This window comes from Paroedura picta, chromosome 5 (genome assembly GCF_049243985.1).
Source record: "Paroedura picta isolate Pp20150507F chromosome 5, Ppicta_v3.0, whole genome shotgun sequence".
In the NCBI taxonomy this organism is placed as follows: Eukaryota; Metazoa; Chordata; class Lepidosauria; order Squamata; family Gekkonidae; genus Paroedura; species Paroedura picta.
Window position 1 is genome coordinate 62850481 of NC_135373.1, and position 16579 is coordinate 62867059.

At 42.1% G+C, this 16579-nt stretch overlaps 1 protein-coding gene across 7 annotated transcripts in view; it reads right to left on the reverse strand.

Moving 5' to 3' along the window:
* The window catches only part of BRD1 (bromodomain containing 1), a 45017-nt gene extending 36659 nt beyond the window's left edge, over window positions 1-8358 (reverse strand). For 2 of the 7 annotated variants that reach the window (XM_077338261.1, XM_077338263.1), the window contains exon 1: window positions 7942-8358. The gene's annotated coding sequence lies outside the window, so the exon portion shown is untranslated. The remainder of the gene's footprint in view (window positions 1-7941) is intronic. The other 5 variants (XM_077338259.1, XM_077338257.1, XM_077338262.1 and 2 more) reach the window with 4 other exon arrangements.
* Window positions 8359-16579: the final 8221 nt, after the last annotated feature.

Genomic DNA, 16579 nt, shown 5'->3' on the forward strand with positions numbered 1-16579 from the left:
AAACAAGGGTCGTTTACGGTTTGGCAGGGCTTTCTGTATCTCTGTGTTTCTCTCTCTGGTGCCTGAGAGCAAAGTGGCTAGTCTCCAGGGAAGGAGGGTGGGAGCTGGAGAGGGAGGGCCAATCAGGGTGCAGCTAGCGAAACTGGCCACACCCTGATTGGCCCTATTCCATCTTGGACTCTCATCTTGGGGGTGGAGAATACTCTCCACCCCCAAGGCTGATCACAAATATTATGAGTAACAATAGATAACGATTTCACATTTGCTTTATTCGTAATATATTCTAGGGGTTTTATACACCTTGAAATTACGGAAGAGAGTAAAAATTATCACAGTCCAATAATGATTTTTTTTACTCTCCTTAACTCTACAGGACAGAAAGAATCCTATATTATCCTATTCTCCCAATAGCCAAAAGGCATATGTGTCCAAATACACTGCTATTATTATAAACACATTTTGGATAATGTACAGATTTAAGCCTAGATCTGTAAATGCCAGATTTGGAGAGCTGTTTAAATGTTTCATCTTTACATTTTGTATCACAAGCAACAAAAACTACACCTTGATCCAAGGCCCAAGCAGATGCTGTGAAGGATCTGAAATGTCACTCAATGGGTAACAGGGGGAAGAACTAGAAAAAGCAAAATAGTAAAGGAAGGGGGGGGGGATGCCATGGTTGTCTTTTGTCCCTTCTTCTTGGGCAGTACCATCGATCCTAGATGCTTTCTGCTTGAACAAGAAGGACCTAGATGTTCCATCTAATTCCCCCATATGACACAGAACATTTTCTTCGCTGAGCACTCAGTAGAGGAGCAGGGGAGGGGGAGGAAGCTGGAGTTACACAAATACTCTCTTATGACACCAGATCCAAGCTCCAATTCATCAAGCTTCACCAACAAATGTACTATTCTACTCTACCAGGTTCAAAACATGTACTATTCTACTCTACCAGGTTCAAAACATGTACTATTCTACTCTACCAGGTTCAAAACAGAGGTACTCTAGTCCAGCTTTCTTTATACAACAGCCAAAACAATTGTCTTGTACAGCATTGACATGCCATCTGGAATTCAGTATTCAGAAGTTTTCTGACTCTGTATATTGAGATGAGAGTCCCTTTAGTCATAAGCAGAAGAAGCAGAATGGCTGGCTGGGCAACACATTACTAGTTCGAAAGCACAAGTGTTTGCCTTCTTCCAGTTAGCAGTTAAAATATAAAAGTGTAAGCCTAGGTCAAGATTTTTGACATGAGCTACGGTGCTATTGGCACATGGCTTGCTTAAATATTTTTACTTAAATTTTTATTTAAACTGAGTTTCTGTGTGCTGTATTTAGTGTGCATCAGGAAGGAAACTGGAGCCCTTAATTAAGTAATGAAATAAATCAAGCTGAACTCAAGAAATAACCGGTTTCCTGAGAACTATGATAATTTTATTGTATTTAATGTATGGCCTTCCATGTCTTAAATATTTCTAAATATCACCCTTAGGGGAGGGCGGGTTAGAGGTACCAGCTATTGATAAAATGGTGTGCACTGAAGAACAAATTCTAAATATTCAGAGTCACATGAATATTTTAATTTATTCAGAAAACCAATTCTATACATACTGCTTTTGTATACAAGTATATATTGAAATAATGGGCAGGACAACATCTATTTTTAATCATCATACTGGACATAATTCTTTACCACACCGCCCTGTTTTCTCTCCTCCCCTTGTCATTCACACAAAAAGCCAGAGCAACAAGTTGTAATAAGTTAGTGCATGCCTACCATCTCCGTCCAGTTCTTCACCTTTTACTCACTCAAGAAATACAATCTGCTGATGACTATGCATACATGCACCGGGAAGGGGGGGGCAGCAGCAGTGACTAAATTATATCCTATAATATAATGAAATGATCAGTTCCTCCACCTCTCTCATGGCAACACTGGGAAAAATCATACTATGAATATGTTAAGTAGATATTCAGAGTAGCACCTCTTTTAAGTTTACTGAAACAGGATGCACTATAAAGATGATACAAATGATTACCATGTACTAGCAGATCTTAATGATGCTCCCAGCCTGACACCCCAAAAGTATGGCTTATATATAAAGGTGTTTATTCTGATACGAATGAACATATGTGTTTATTCAAGCACATGAACAACTTTGTACACATGACCCCTCAGTACGCTGACTGAACATACAGGTAAGAAGAACAAGCACAAATATGGTTCGCCTAGTTCGCCTTTTTCACTGAGAACTGGCTTGTGAATCGCTTTACATATTCAGATATGGATTCTGTATGCCTGGTACAAGTGCATGGAGGAAGTGTCTGCTTATACGGTCTCTTCTCAATTTTATCATCAAAATAAGAATCTTGTGAAAGAGATAAGGCTGAAAGTATATGACTAGTCCAAGGTCACCCAGAAAACATCCACAGCAAAATGGGGAATTCAAACTTGGTCTCCAAGTTCTTGTTCAGCACCCTAATCCACACTAGCTCTCAAATACATAGATAAATGTTGATATCATGCATTAACTTTATGGGTCCATTGTTTATTCTGGTCCTGAAACTCAGACTGCTACCATTTGACACCCAGCTCTAGCTCCTGATTGGTGGCCTCCCAGACTCCACTCTGGAACCATTTGGCAGATGTTTGGAAACCATAGCTGAATGGCTTAAGCAGTCATATGACACTCAATCCCTCCAAGTTGGAAGTACTATGGCTTGGGAGGAAGGGGGCAGGCCAGGAAGTGCATTTACTGAACCTGGCTGGGACGCAACTAATAATAATAATATTATTATTATTTGATTTTTAGACCGCTCTTCTCCAAACAGGTCTCAGGGCGGTTTACAACATAAATAGTTAAAACACAATAAAATCCCCATCAAAACCCCAATTAACATCAACAAAAGTTACATATAACATATAAACGGCGGTGGTCACAATTCTGATATTAGTTACCTGAGTTCCCCCCAAGTTCAGCCTGGTGGGGAGAATAATATTCAGAAGAGGGTGGCACCAATACAATAGATCTAACAATGATCTCGATGTTAGAGATCTCAATATTGGAGGGGATCCTCTGATGGATTTGTGGGAGAGCTGCCCTGGCCTCAACCATATGCCTGGCAGAAGATCTCCGTCTTACAGGCCCTGCGGAAAGCTGGTAGATCCCACAGGGCCCTTAGCTCTTCTGGGAGCTCATTCCACCAGGTTGGGGCCAGGACTGAAAAGGCCCTGGCCTGGGTCAAGGCCAGGCGAGCATCCCGTGGGCCCGGGACAACCAGTAAATTCATACCCGCAGAGCGGAGTGCCCTGCGGGGGGCATAAGCAACCAAGCGGTCCCGCAGGTAGACAACTTAATATTGTACCCCTTCCCAGGAATTTGGGGGTGATTCTTGATGCCTCCCTTTCTATGGAGGCGCAGATCATGAGTGTAGCCCGGTGGGCATTTTAACAGCTACTCCAGGTGAGGCTACTAGCATCCTACCTGTCCCCAGAGCACCTGGCCAGGGTGATCCATGAGATGGTCACCTCCAGAACTGATTTCTATAACTCACTCTATGCTTGTCCCTGACCCAGAAGTTGTATCTGGTACAAAACGCAGCTGCTAGAGTCCTCACAGGAACATCTTGGAAGGCTCGTATCCAGCCGATGCTGAGGCAGTTGCACTGGTTGCCAGTTGCAGCTCGGATCAGGTTCAAGGTTTTGACCTTTAAGGCTTTACGTGGTCTGGGACCTACTCATCTGACGGAACGCATGCTGCCTTATACCCCCCACAGAGTGTTACGCTTTGCAGGTTCCAACTTACTGGTCTTTCCCAGCCCCTGGGAGGTTCACCTGGCCTCAACAAGGTCCAGGGATTTTTCTCCTGGGAGAGCTGAGGGCCCTGCATGAACTTTCTGTGTTCCACAGGGCTTTTAAGATGGAACTCTTCTGCAAGGTCTCTGATTGAGGTCAGGCCATGGGAGATCAGATGGGCCCCTCTAGATTAGACCATCTATAATGGAGTTGGTATTCATAAATTGTCCCTGAGGCACAGAGAAGAGGAACTGTTGGCTAAGAGAGGAGAGTTTTTTTCTGCCAGGATAGTTGTTTTAATGGGGGATTAAGGATTTTTAATATGTTTTTGTGGGGTATTTTTATGTAACCCACCATGAAACAGCTTTTGTGATAGCGGTGGGCAATAAATCTAAGTAATAATAGATAATGATTATGATAATATCTTCTCAAGCACTTATCAAAAACTAGAACACATAAGAACGAATTAGAAAGTAATCTTCACAGTGCTTGCATTTGGGAGAAATAGAAAGCTATCCAGAAGAAGGCATGCAACAGAAGCAAATGTAAAACAGCTGCTTTTTATTTTTAATTTGTATGTATTCTATTGTAGAATGTTTTGCATTCTGTTGTTCACCATCCCGAGACAACCAGTCTCAGAGGGGTTGTATAGAAATCAAACTATAAATAAATAAATAACAAAAAAATAATCAAAAAGACTGCTGGTCAGCAATCATCAGCTTTAACGAATTTCTCTTCTACCAATTGCAGCTGCTTATGGAAAAAGAAGATAGTTATAAAACTGGAAAACAGAACAAGCAATTCAAGCCCAACAAATGTCTACATTAGGAGAATTTTTAAAATACATAACTATGGGACAATGTTTAATATCAATTCTTTTTTGAGCCACCTCTCTAGCTTTCCTCTTTCAACAATACTGGTAATTTGGTGGGGCGGGGGAGATAGTTTTGAAATACACAGTAGTAATAAATGGATAGATCCTACCAGCTTGTGTCACAGCCTGCAATTTACAACTCCTAAAAAAAGCTATGCCAAGGATTATGGGGTCTGTGTGGAGAAAGTGCCACATTGAATAAGGCTGTGGTGAGGAAAAGAGCAGAATGACAGTGCACCTCCTCAGCCAAACTACTCTCACCAAAATAAGCCAAAATATCCTAGTTGTAGCTCACAAAATATTTTAAAATCAGTCATATTAATTTTAAAGCTAATTTTCAAAAATGTGCAAATCCATCTGAAATATTAAAGTTTCTATTCAAATCAAGGATACCTATTTAAACATAAACAAGTTATATATTTAGATGGGTTTATATTGGTTCCAAATTAATTACTGGAGAACAAGTTAATGCAGCTGCAAAGAATGCTTTCTTCTAACCCTAGCCCTTGAGATGGCAAGTTACCTCAATAGAGCTTATCTGGATCCATGCCACAGCAACAGACACTAGACTACTGTAATGAGCTGCACACTGGTCTCCCCTCAAAATTAATTTGGAAATTCCAGTTGCTGCAGAATGCCATGGCTCAGCTATTAGTGGAAACAATACAGAGCATGCATATTACTCCGGTTCTGCAGACACTGGCCATTTGTTACCAAGCACAATTTAAGATACAAAACCCTTCATAGTCTTGATTTGTCTTATCTGCAGAATGGCCTCTGTTGTATGCTCTGTCATATCAGCCTCACTCATCTCAGCAGGGTCTTCTGCAGGTGCCAACTGGCTGCCTCTGCCCAGAGGGCTTGGTGGGTAAGCCATGGGTGTAAAAATCAAAGGGGGAGAGTTGGTTGTGGCATGGTATAGTGGGGGAGGGGAAATCCAGGCTGTCTTCTCAGCTCCTGCCCTTCTGTCCATTCTACATGAGGTGAAACCATGGTTGTGTCACTTTCAGGGGCATGGCAGGGAGGTGTGGCCAGCTTGAAGGCTGAAAATTTACTTCAGGGGCTCCTCAATGGTCAAAAGTTTGAAAAAGGCTGGCTTAAGGTGTCATGATGACATTATGTTTCACTGTTGTCTTTTGAATTTCTACATTCCTAATCTTAATGCATTGCCTATTCAATGCCCCATTTTATTAACTGCATTGACTTACTTTTTGTAATCCACCTTGAGTCCCTGTGAGAAAGGTAGAGTATAATATTAATATATACAGTATTTGCTGGCATATAAGACTACTTTTACCCCCTGAAAAATATGCCTCCAAGTGGGGGGGTCGTCCTATACACCGGGTGCACTTCAGTTGGGATAGACATAGCTGCCCATAGTGGCCCATAGTACTGTAATGTAATGTAACAAATTCTATATTTTGAGTGTAAATGTCTTATACGCCCGGTCGCCTTATACACCGGCAAATACGGTATATAATATACCATATACCATAAATAATACAATATTTGCAGCTTCATGACAAGGTAACTGCACTACAGATTGTTCAACAGAATCTGCTAACTGATCACAGAAATAATACAAAGCAAAACCAATCTTGAAAAATTACCAAATTGGAAATACAGTTTTCTCTTGTGTATGTTATAATTTTCATTACACAACAAAGAAGAAGAAAAAGAATTGTTGGTTCTTATATGCTGCTTTTCTCTACCCGGGGAAGTCTCAAAGTGGGTTATAATCGCTTACCCTTTCCTCTCCCCACAACTGACATCCTGTGAGGTAGGTGAGGCTGATACTACTGCTTGGTCAGAACAGCTTCATCAATGCTGTGGTGAGCCCAAGGTCACCCAGCTGGCTAAATGTGGGGGAATGGGGAATGAAACCTCAGCGCTCTTAACCACTACACCAAACTGGCACAAAAAACTCCAAGTGTATGAAGATATACAAAAGCATCTACATGCCACTACACCCATGTGATGAAACAACTCTTGAAATTAGATGTTTCAGATCCAGGCCCAACTGGATCACGCTGCCTATCTTATAAATATGCCACTGGAGTTTAGTTTACTGCATGGCAGCAATGCATTTGATAAACTTCTGAGTTAAACAATCACTTCTTGAAAAAAAATATAACTTATCCGCATTTATTTAACAAAAGGAGAAGAAACTAAAAGAGTATGCATTCTAATGATTTTTCCTAAAAATGAACCAGCAGGAAACCATTTAGAGCTGCTGCAAATAAAGGAATTATACAGCAAAAATATAATTGGATACCAACAGAAAGTCTCCCTGATACTCTACCCAAATGTTACAAGTTCAAAAGTCCAATGTTTTTGAAAATATTTAATAACCAATGAGTTAAGGAACCATTTAAAAAAGTGCATGTTTACAGAATAGTACAATTTGCTACACTACAGGTATAACAAACAAGTGAGTCATAGGACACACTTGTCAGTGTCTACATCATTCATATTATGCAAATATGCAAATCTTACCTTTATCAATATTATACAAGTGAGATCCAAGACCAAGAAATACCGAAGAACACATACTGAATATGATCCTATGCATCTTTACTTAGATGTCAAATCCAACACCTTTCAGTGGGAAAATTCTCAAACATGCTTCCACAGAATCATAACCCCTTTCAAAAAGGAGCCAGAACAACGGCAAAAAGTGAAAGTGAACTTCCCGGAACTAACCCATCCTCCCTGACGTCACCGAACCTACCCGCTTCCACCCCAAATAAATTCAATCCAAAAGGTCAGCTGACGAAACACACGTAAAAATTGAGAACGACATGAAATGGGAAGATGAGGGATCCTTGGCATCCAGCACCCCCTTCTCTCTTCCCCCGCCCCCACTTCCACGGCCCGGTCCCCGCCTCCCCGTGACATAAACACGGTCGCTCGATAGCTTCAGCGCACGCCCCCTCTCCCCTCCCACACCCCGCCTCCGCACCAATGGTTCCTGCCCAGGCTCAGCGCGCTGCTTCCCTTCCTTCCCACCCTCCCCGCTCACCGAATGGTTCCTTCCAGCCAAGGCCCAGAACACTCGGCAGCCCTTTTCGCCGACAGGCGCCCCTCTTTCTTCCCGGCCTCCCTTCCTCGCACACCCACCCACCCACCGGGACAATATTCGGGCCGCAAACATGGCGCCCGCCCAACACAACAGGCGCCTCAGCGCCGCCGCCGCCGCCGCCAAAGACCGAGAAGGGACCCCGCCAGCCAGCCCGCCCGCCCGCCCCCTTTCGCCTCCTCCAGAACTCACCTGAGGGAGCCGCCGGGACGCGGCTGACAGACCCTCCTCTCGCTCGAAGACACCACCGGGCTGAGTCCGGGCTAATGGCGGCGGCCGCGGCCGCGGCGGCGCTCGCTCCTGGCGCCGCTAGAGCCGGGCAGAAGAGGGATGGAGGAAGAGGGGGAGGGGGAAGAGGAGGGCCCCGCGCTGTCGAGGCCACCCGCGAGTTGCCGGCGGTAGCCGCGGCGTTGGTCGCTGGCTCAGGCAGCAGCGACGCATTCGGGGCGGGAGGCGGAGCGCGTCGCGAAGGGCCGCAGTCCGGCTGCGGGTTGGGCGCGGAAGCTCCCGTGGCCGAGAGAATCTTTCCCCTCCTCCCCCCCTCGGCACAAACAATGCGGCGGCTTCACCACAGCGCTCGCGCCGGCGGGGGAGGGGAGGAAGGGAGCGCGCAGGAGGAGAGGGGGGAGGGGCAGGACGTGAGGGCGCCAGGCACCTCCCAGCCCCGCGGACAACGACGCCAGGCGAGGGCTCCGCGCGCTGAGAAGGCGGCACGATCGGGAGGCCTCCGCCCATCTCCCTTCCCTTCTTGGCGTCATAAGCCTCGCCGGCCAATCGCTGTGCCCGACGCCTCAGCTCTTACTTTGGGCCGGCGTCGCGGCCGGTCAAGTTCGTGGAAAAGCGTGAAAGGAGTTCACTAGGCGCCTTCCGAGCGAGCGAGCGAGCGAGCAAGGGGGTTTGGCCGGACTGGACCGGACTCGTATCGCTCGGCGATAACGGTCGGTTTCCAACTATGATGCGTTTTCTTCTGTGGAATTCCTGCCGAAGAATGAACGGATAGTCAGCGTGGAAACTGAGCAAACCGGATTTCAATAGGACCCTGGAGGTGGAAAGTGCCTTCAAGTCCCAGCTGATTCATATCGGGTTTTCAAGGCGAGAGGGGACCAGAGGTGATTTGCCGTTGCCTACTAGGCATGTTTACTCTCTTGAAAATGAAGCTGGGATTGGATTCATACCGCTGCTAGATCCTCCCTACTCCATTTTTTTTGCCGTGGTGGTCGATGATACGCAAGCAGTACGTTCATTCGGCTGTAATTTGAGACGATGCTTGCTGTTGTGATCCTTGGCAAACTTAATAGTTTCCTTAAATCCAGAGAGCGTAATACATGTGTAGAGTCAGGCCGCATTAGCAAAACACTTTTTCCCGAGAGCTTTCAGACCCAAGTTGTTGAGTCCAAAGCAATTGTAAGGAGGGGCTCTCCCAGAATTTTAACAACGGGTCCGGGAGCACTAATCTCTGTAGTCTGGAGATCTCTAGGCCCCACTTAGATGTTGGTAATGCTACATCGCATTCCTGCTGAGCAATCTGTCCCCCCTGGCTTTGCTCCAAAGCTGGCAACCCTAAATCATAATACCCATATCTATATATAAATACGTGGATTCAATAATTTAAATTAAATGGGAGTATTTGTTGCCTCTATGTGAATCCAATTTTGCATAGATGCTACCACAAACTGATTAAAAATATGATTCTGACCTAATATTTATATTATTTAAATTTATACTCTGCCATTCCCAGCATAGCTGGCTCATACATAGAACATTCTACATGCCAGAGAAGAAGGTAGTAGAATGGAATGCATCATTTCAGGCTATAGGTGGTGAATTCTATCTCTGTGAATTCTATTTTAGAAATAAATTACAACTAGAAAGCTAGCACAGCAGACAGGAAGGCTGTTGCTAGCTGTTATAGTTTTGTCTGCAAGTGTGTTTAAAACATGAGATCATTGTAAAATATGAACTTTCATGATTCTCCAATGATGTTATGGAGTAGCACAATTCACTTTACTTCCTTATTCTTCTCCATTCTGTATAAAACTATACAGAGAAGGGTTCTGGAGGATCAGTATCATTAGAATAGGGGTGTGCATTTGGGAAAAAACCCTAAAATACCTAATTGATATTTTTAAAGCCACATACAGATATGAGAATCTGACCAGTTAACTATATAGTTGATTCCAAATAAAGTTGAATTTTTCTGTTTTTTCCCCAGCTAGTTAGCTATACTGAATAGCTGATGGTGGAGAAGTTTAAAGTAGCAATCCCCAACCTGTGGGCCGCAGACCACATGTGGTCCGTTGACTAATTGGAGGTGGGCCTGCCACCGCCACCGCCGCCCTTTACTTCATCCTCCCCGACCCTTTACAACACACTTCGGGTGTCATTGTCTCCCATCACTCCCAGATGGGACTATCTCGTTGCAGAGAAACAAGCTCAGGGTTCCCATTGATTTGTCATTGTCATGAGTTAAAATTTCCATGAAAATAAAATGTTCCTTATGTTCATTGTTGTGGCGTGTCTGTATCTTATTTTGAAGGGATGTTTAAACATTACCATAGCGATCAGAGAGCGTTAGGGCAGTGGTTGAGAGTAGAGGAGTAAACTACCCCCCCCCCCACCGGGCCTCAGTAAAATTGTCAAGCGTTGAGTGGTCCCCGGTGATAAAAACGTTGGGGACCACTGGAAGGGTTCTCTTCCTGGGCTCTTACTTGCTTTATATTTTGCTTTCCCAGGGCAGCAGGAGGGAGGGAGAAGCATCTTTGTAGCCCTGTGGCATAAGTACCTTATGTGGAGCTGTTGTACCTTAAAGTCAGTCATTGCAATGCTTTGCAAATAGTATTGCAGTGCAGATTTGCAGCCTGCAAAGTTGTTGGCTTCAAATGTGAAGTGCAACTAAGTAATTATCTCACTTTCCTCACCTATTTTTCAGGAAACAGAATGGAGGGGGAAGGAGCAGTGGCAATTTGGCAAATAGGATGTCAGGTTAGGGGGGAATGCTACTTTTTAGTCAGTCCCAGAAAGTTGTTATTTTTTTTAAATTATATGCATAAGCAAAGAGCATAAAGGCAAGGGTCTGGCTATTCTAGACAGAGGTTTAGAGAGTATGCACTGGCTTTGGCTTCAGCTTCTGCTCTGAGCCTGATTCTTGCTCCTGTCTGCCTTCTGCCTGGAGAAGAGTGAAGGCAGTTTTTGCAAAAAAAAAAAAAAAAGTATTTTAGACATTTTCTAGACATTTTCTTATTTTACTGTTAGTTGTTCTTTGTGTTTGATGGGTGATAGGATGTGTGTGTGGGGGTGTTAGATCAAGGACTGCAGGTCTTTTTTCTCTGTTTTTGTGAACTACAACTGAATTTGAAGGGACTGGTTGGCTGTTTTTGCAAAGAATTATCATATTTGGCAAAGATTATCATATTTGGATGTGTGACAGTTTACTAATTTAACAGAAATAATTTTTCTTTATATTCCCACTGTCATGATGGTAGTTCATAGTCTGAGGAAGAGTGCTTGCACGAAAGCTCACGCCTTGAATAAATATTTGTTGGTCTTAAAGGTGCTACTGGATTCTGATTTCCCTGCTATCAAGGCAGGAAAGCAACTGGGGAGATGCCCCGGCGCAGGACCAAAACTGGAAGGAGGGACTTCTTTTGAATTCTTGCATCCCTGAGAAGCCAGTAGCAAAATCCATTCTGCAGATGTCCTCCACTCCGGAGGGAGAACCAGTATGCTCAATAGTTATTTTCCCTGTCCTATGCTCTAGCAAAGCCATTCTCAGTCTTTTTTTTTAGGAGCTCTGCTCAGATTCCAGGGCCCCTGCAGTAGGCTGTCTGCTTGTGCACTGAGCTAGACTTAAAAGGTTCTATACTAAGAATGAACTAACTATACTCAAAATATCCTGACTTATATATACGCAAGACAGACTTCTACATGATTGACTAGAAGCATGTGTTCATTTTTTAAAATTAAATGCATTACTTCAAGCACACATACAGAAACTGATTACATTTCATTTTGTTTCCCTTCTAGCAATTAATGACATCATATGGGACAAAAAGTATTTAATTGGTTCAGTTACCAGCACCCCCCTAGAAACCCTTTGGGCTCCACTTGTCATATTTTTCGCATTCAAACTTGCCAGGGTTCCCCAGGTAGCCATATTGTTTCCACTGAAAATGGCTGTTCTAGCATGATGCATTGTAATTCATTTGTTTAGGAAAGCACACTGTGCTTCAAACTCCCATACATTAGGCACTCACTTATGGTTAAACACTCATACGTAGGGGAAGGGGCTAACCTGGGAAAACTCAGTTCCTTGTACTTCCTCAGAGTCAGCTTTTTTCCATGTTCCCCAAGTCACTGGTAATCTGGGAGGCTGGATTTTAACTTGGGGTGGTGACATGAAGAACACACTTTTTATGCACACGGACATGGTATATGCACATAAATAGATCCAAGGCGGGAATATTACAGCAATTACGTAAAATCACAGTCATTTTAACTATTTACTATTTTAAAACCTCACCAGTTAATTTCAATAATCCAGCTATGAGTGGGGAATAGATCCTGGGGTAAAAGAAAATCCTTTGGTCATCACATGTGCCTCCACTTTCAAAAAGGGTGTGGGATTCCCTGACCCCTTTGGAAGCACATAAGTAGGACAATGACCAAAATAGGCAGGAAATTAGAGTGTTCTGTCAATGTTTCCCATTTTAATTTTTTAATGATTGTTCCCTATAGGTCAATTTATCACAGTCTGAGCAAGTGGAGGTTAAACCTTTCTATAACATTTTAAAACACATATCTAGTGATGTTTCTGTGGGTTTTAACGTTTTTGCAATATGTGAATGTTAAAATGTTTTAAATAAAGCAGCCTGCTTTATGATTTTATTTTACTTTGTGAGCCAAGCAAGTTCATTGGATAAGAAATACACAGATTTTCTAAATAAGTACAAGTATGCTAGTATCAACACACGATGGAAAACCAAATAAATAATTTTAGTGGCAGAACAATCAGTTGTGAAGATAGCTACTGAAGATACATGGATGTAATGTCTGCAATCCTAAGGGCACATCTGTGGGTATAAATTCCATTGAATAGTGTGGGACTTTATTCCACTTGCTTAGGGTTGTTTCCCAACTGTAGTAATATAGTATATTTTTAAAATATGTATTGAACATTTAGCAGCAGTGTTTTCTAAAATTTGCTATGGCTTGTGTTTTATTAAACATTACATATATTTCAATTAATCAATACTCTGATGTCTTCCTTGACTGAGGTGTAAACCAGCTCACCATCTAAATAATTTAAACAAGCAAAATGTAATTAATGATCAAACAACACAAAAAGAACCCCCATGAAGGTTCTAAATACAGGCACCTGGTCACTCAATAGTCATAGTTGCTCTTTGACTCTTGCTTGTGGCTATGTCCAGGCTTCTTACTCAGAACAAAAATATAGTGGCACTGAACAATTAGCAATATTTATTTCAGTTATGAACTTCTCTGGGTCATAGCCCAGTTCTTTGGACAGATGTATATCTGCAGCCAGGAGGGAGAGTAACTTAGGTAAGATGCTGTGCAGCTGGCAAGATCCTTGTTAACAATTCTGCTCCCTTTGCAGAAACGCACATCAGTTTCAACACCCACAGAATATTGCTTGCAAAACCCATTTTTGGAAGCATGTTTCACCAGCTCTGTGTTTCTAAGGGTTGACCCCACATCATTTGACATGGTTAACCAATACAATGACTAAATCCATCCACTCAGACAAGAGAAATGAGCTGAATTAATCTAATATTCCTAAGTAAAAGTACCTTGATGAACAGCTCATGGTATATATTGTAACAATGACATGCTTGTGGTTGATAGATTTTGGAGTGGACATTTAACAAACAAAACCCTGTCTCTAACTCAGCCTTTTTCAACCTTTTGACCATGCAGGAGCCCCTGAAATAATTTTTCAGGTTTCACTGAGCCCTGGAAGTACAATCAGTTGACCATGCCACCCTGCCATGCCGCTCCCCCTGAAATTTAGCCTAGAAAAAAATTGTAATTTATTTGATAAACTGCTCACAATGAGACTAAAGATCAACCAAGTTTTATTCCAGATAAATGTTTACATATGCAGAATTTTAAAAAATTGGTCTTAAAAGTTTCCATTGGACTCAAACTCTTCTGTTCTTCATACCAATATGGCTACCCACCTGAATGTGTTCACTATCAGACAGTATCGGAATATGCATTTTTGTGTAGTAGGTATGTAAAAGATTAAACAACAACAAAAGATTTTTACAACAAAACCAATTTAGATGGCCACCATTCTGGTACTACAAGAAAGTTGCACAACTGAAAAGATTGTAAAGCTTACTTTATTGCAGAAACATATTGCAACCCCCCTTACTTTATCATAACATGCAGTTTTTATTACCATCTACTGTCTCACCTACTATGCTGTAGGCCCTTCATTAGTTTCCTCACTAAACGCTAATGTAGATTAAGTGAGTTTATTAGGCATGCTTGAAAAGGATTCTGCCTCTGTGCTAGAGTCTGAATTAAACATCTTTGGAATTGTGGTTCTTTAAGTTCTGAAGCATCCCGTTTCCATTTCCACTGCATATGCTGGACACTGAGAGTTGCTTATCTACTGGGGTCTTCCACTCTTCCTGGCCCTTAAACCTGCAAATATATGCAGATTTATTAATAGTAACCCCCATAAATTGGGACTTGCTTCCAAGTAAATATGCTGAGGATCAGGCTGCAGGGCATGTTGTGTGCCTAAGCAGCTCTACTGTTTTTGCTTTGATGCACTGGATTTTTAAAAGAGAAGCCCATTCCGCAAGGGCTGCTATTAAAAAAGAGAGAAAATCCCTGTTGTATAATTAGTGGAAGGTAATGCATCATACATCCTGAGCCTGATCACACAGTAATGGTCACCAGTGGAATCACTTAATAATGTATTTAGTTCAGATGACAGGTTGACCTAGATATACACTATGGACATAGGAGTTAAAAACCAAATGAGTAAGCCAACAAAATTTACTCCATGAGTCATCTCAACCAGTTTTCTCTGCACAATTGTATCTCCTTGACTTACACAAAACTCATTAAGAATGCTTCCAGAATTTACACCCAATTTTCAGACATTACTTAGCATAATTAATCAATGTCTACGTGCAACAGGTATTTTAAGATTTGAGCAGACAAAATTATACCACACACAGTGCTCTCACATTCCAGAGAGACAATTAGCAGAACTAAAGTGTTTTTATTGTTGTGTAAGCACAAAGTCACATAAGCCCAGCAGCTAAGTGAAGAAAAGTCCTGTTGTGTGAGATGCTAAAAGTACTGAAGCAAGGAAAGATTTGAACTAAAGATACTGGACAACCTCCTGCAAAACCTTTTCAGGTGCTGAGCAGGCTCATGTTTGGGAGTGAATTAAAACAGTAATCTGGTAATTGCATGGTTGAGCCCAGTCTGGCAGAGTCATATGTGTATTTAGCTAACATATGAGTGTCTCTTTCTGGAAGATAAGCTTGCATAATTATTGAATGGAATGGCAAGGTACAATCCTCCACTGCTATACAAAATTATATTTAAAAAAATTGTTAAAGCAAAGGACAGATAGGTCATTAGTACAGTTTATGCAGTATCCCCAATTCAAAAAGTTCTCAGGTAGCAATACTGGAGTAGACCTCTAATACCAGAATGCCAGCTGTCTTCTCTACATTGCAATAAATACTAATAAAGGGAACATGCATAAGTCTGTACATCACTGTTTTGAATGTAAGACTATACATGCCACAGGCTACAGCCCGATCCTGTTCAAGTGTATTCACAAACAACTACCATTTTCAATGGTATTTATTCTCAGATAAGTTTCTATGGGAATGAAGAACTATTTGGCAGTAAGTACCATCAAATCAATGAAATGCTTTCCATATTCTGGCATTTCAAAGTCAAATAAATAAGATAGAATACTATTGTGATTCATTCTGGAAACACTAATTAAATTACTATTCAGCCAGCTTTAACTCCACTTTGGTTCTCAGGATTAGCACTGTTAAAGAAAGACCTCTAATATTTATATTGGTCAGGAGCCCCAATATTTAGATAGAAACAGGTGTCTGAGCAGATGCAGCTTGCCATGTTATAAACACCAGATGGGTGAGATTCTCTGAACCTTCTTCCTTGAAGGTGGAGATACACAACACCAGGCTTCTATTGCTTCTAGTTGCCCCCTCAACACTTCTGTTTTAACTTTTGTATTTGTATGGAAAGACAGGGTAAAAATCTTTAAACAAACAATAGTTAAAGAAGACCCCTCAGCAGATGCTTCAACATGATTATATGTATCTCATGAACCAAATTAATAGGACATATTGAAAGTTCTGAGGCCACTCAGCTGCTGGGCTAAATTTTATGGCTCAGAAACTCTAGAATGTCAATGTAATGGTTATCCTGAGAATTTATCCAAGAATACCTCATTCATTCACTTTTCACAGGGCCAGATGAAGAGAGGAATGCTACTTTTGGATTGCAAAGAACATTTTGGGAGTTCTTGTCAATGTGGTGCAATGACTGGACCAGGAGTGGGGAGGGCTGAGTTGCAGTCCTTACTTGTCAAGAAACTTGTTTAATTCTTTCCTTGGGTCTTTGATTATCTAAGCCTAACATAAGTCACAAAGTTGTGAGGATCAAATAGCAATAGGGAGAACCATGTAAACTGCCCCGAAATGGTGTAAAACAAGTGGCAACAAAAGATGAATTCTACATAAGCAGTCAGAGGAAGGGGGCCAGAATACGTACAATTTCAGATTCAATCTCTGGTATGTCC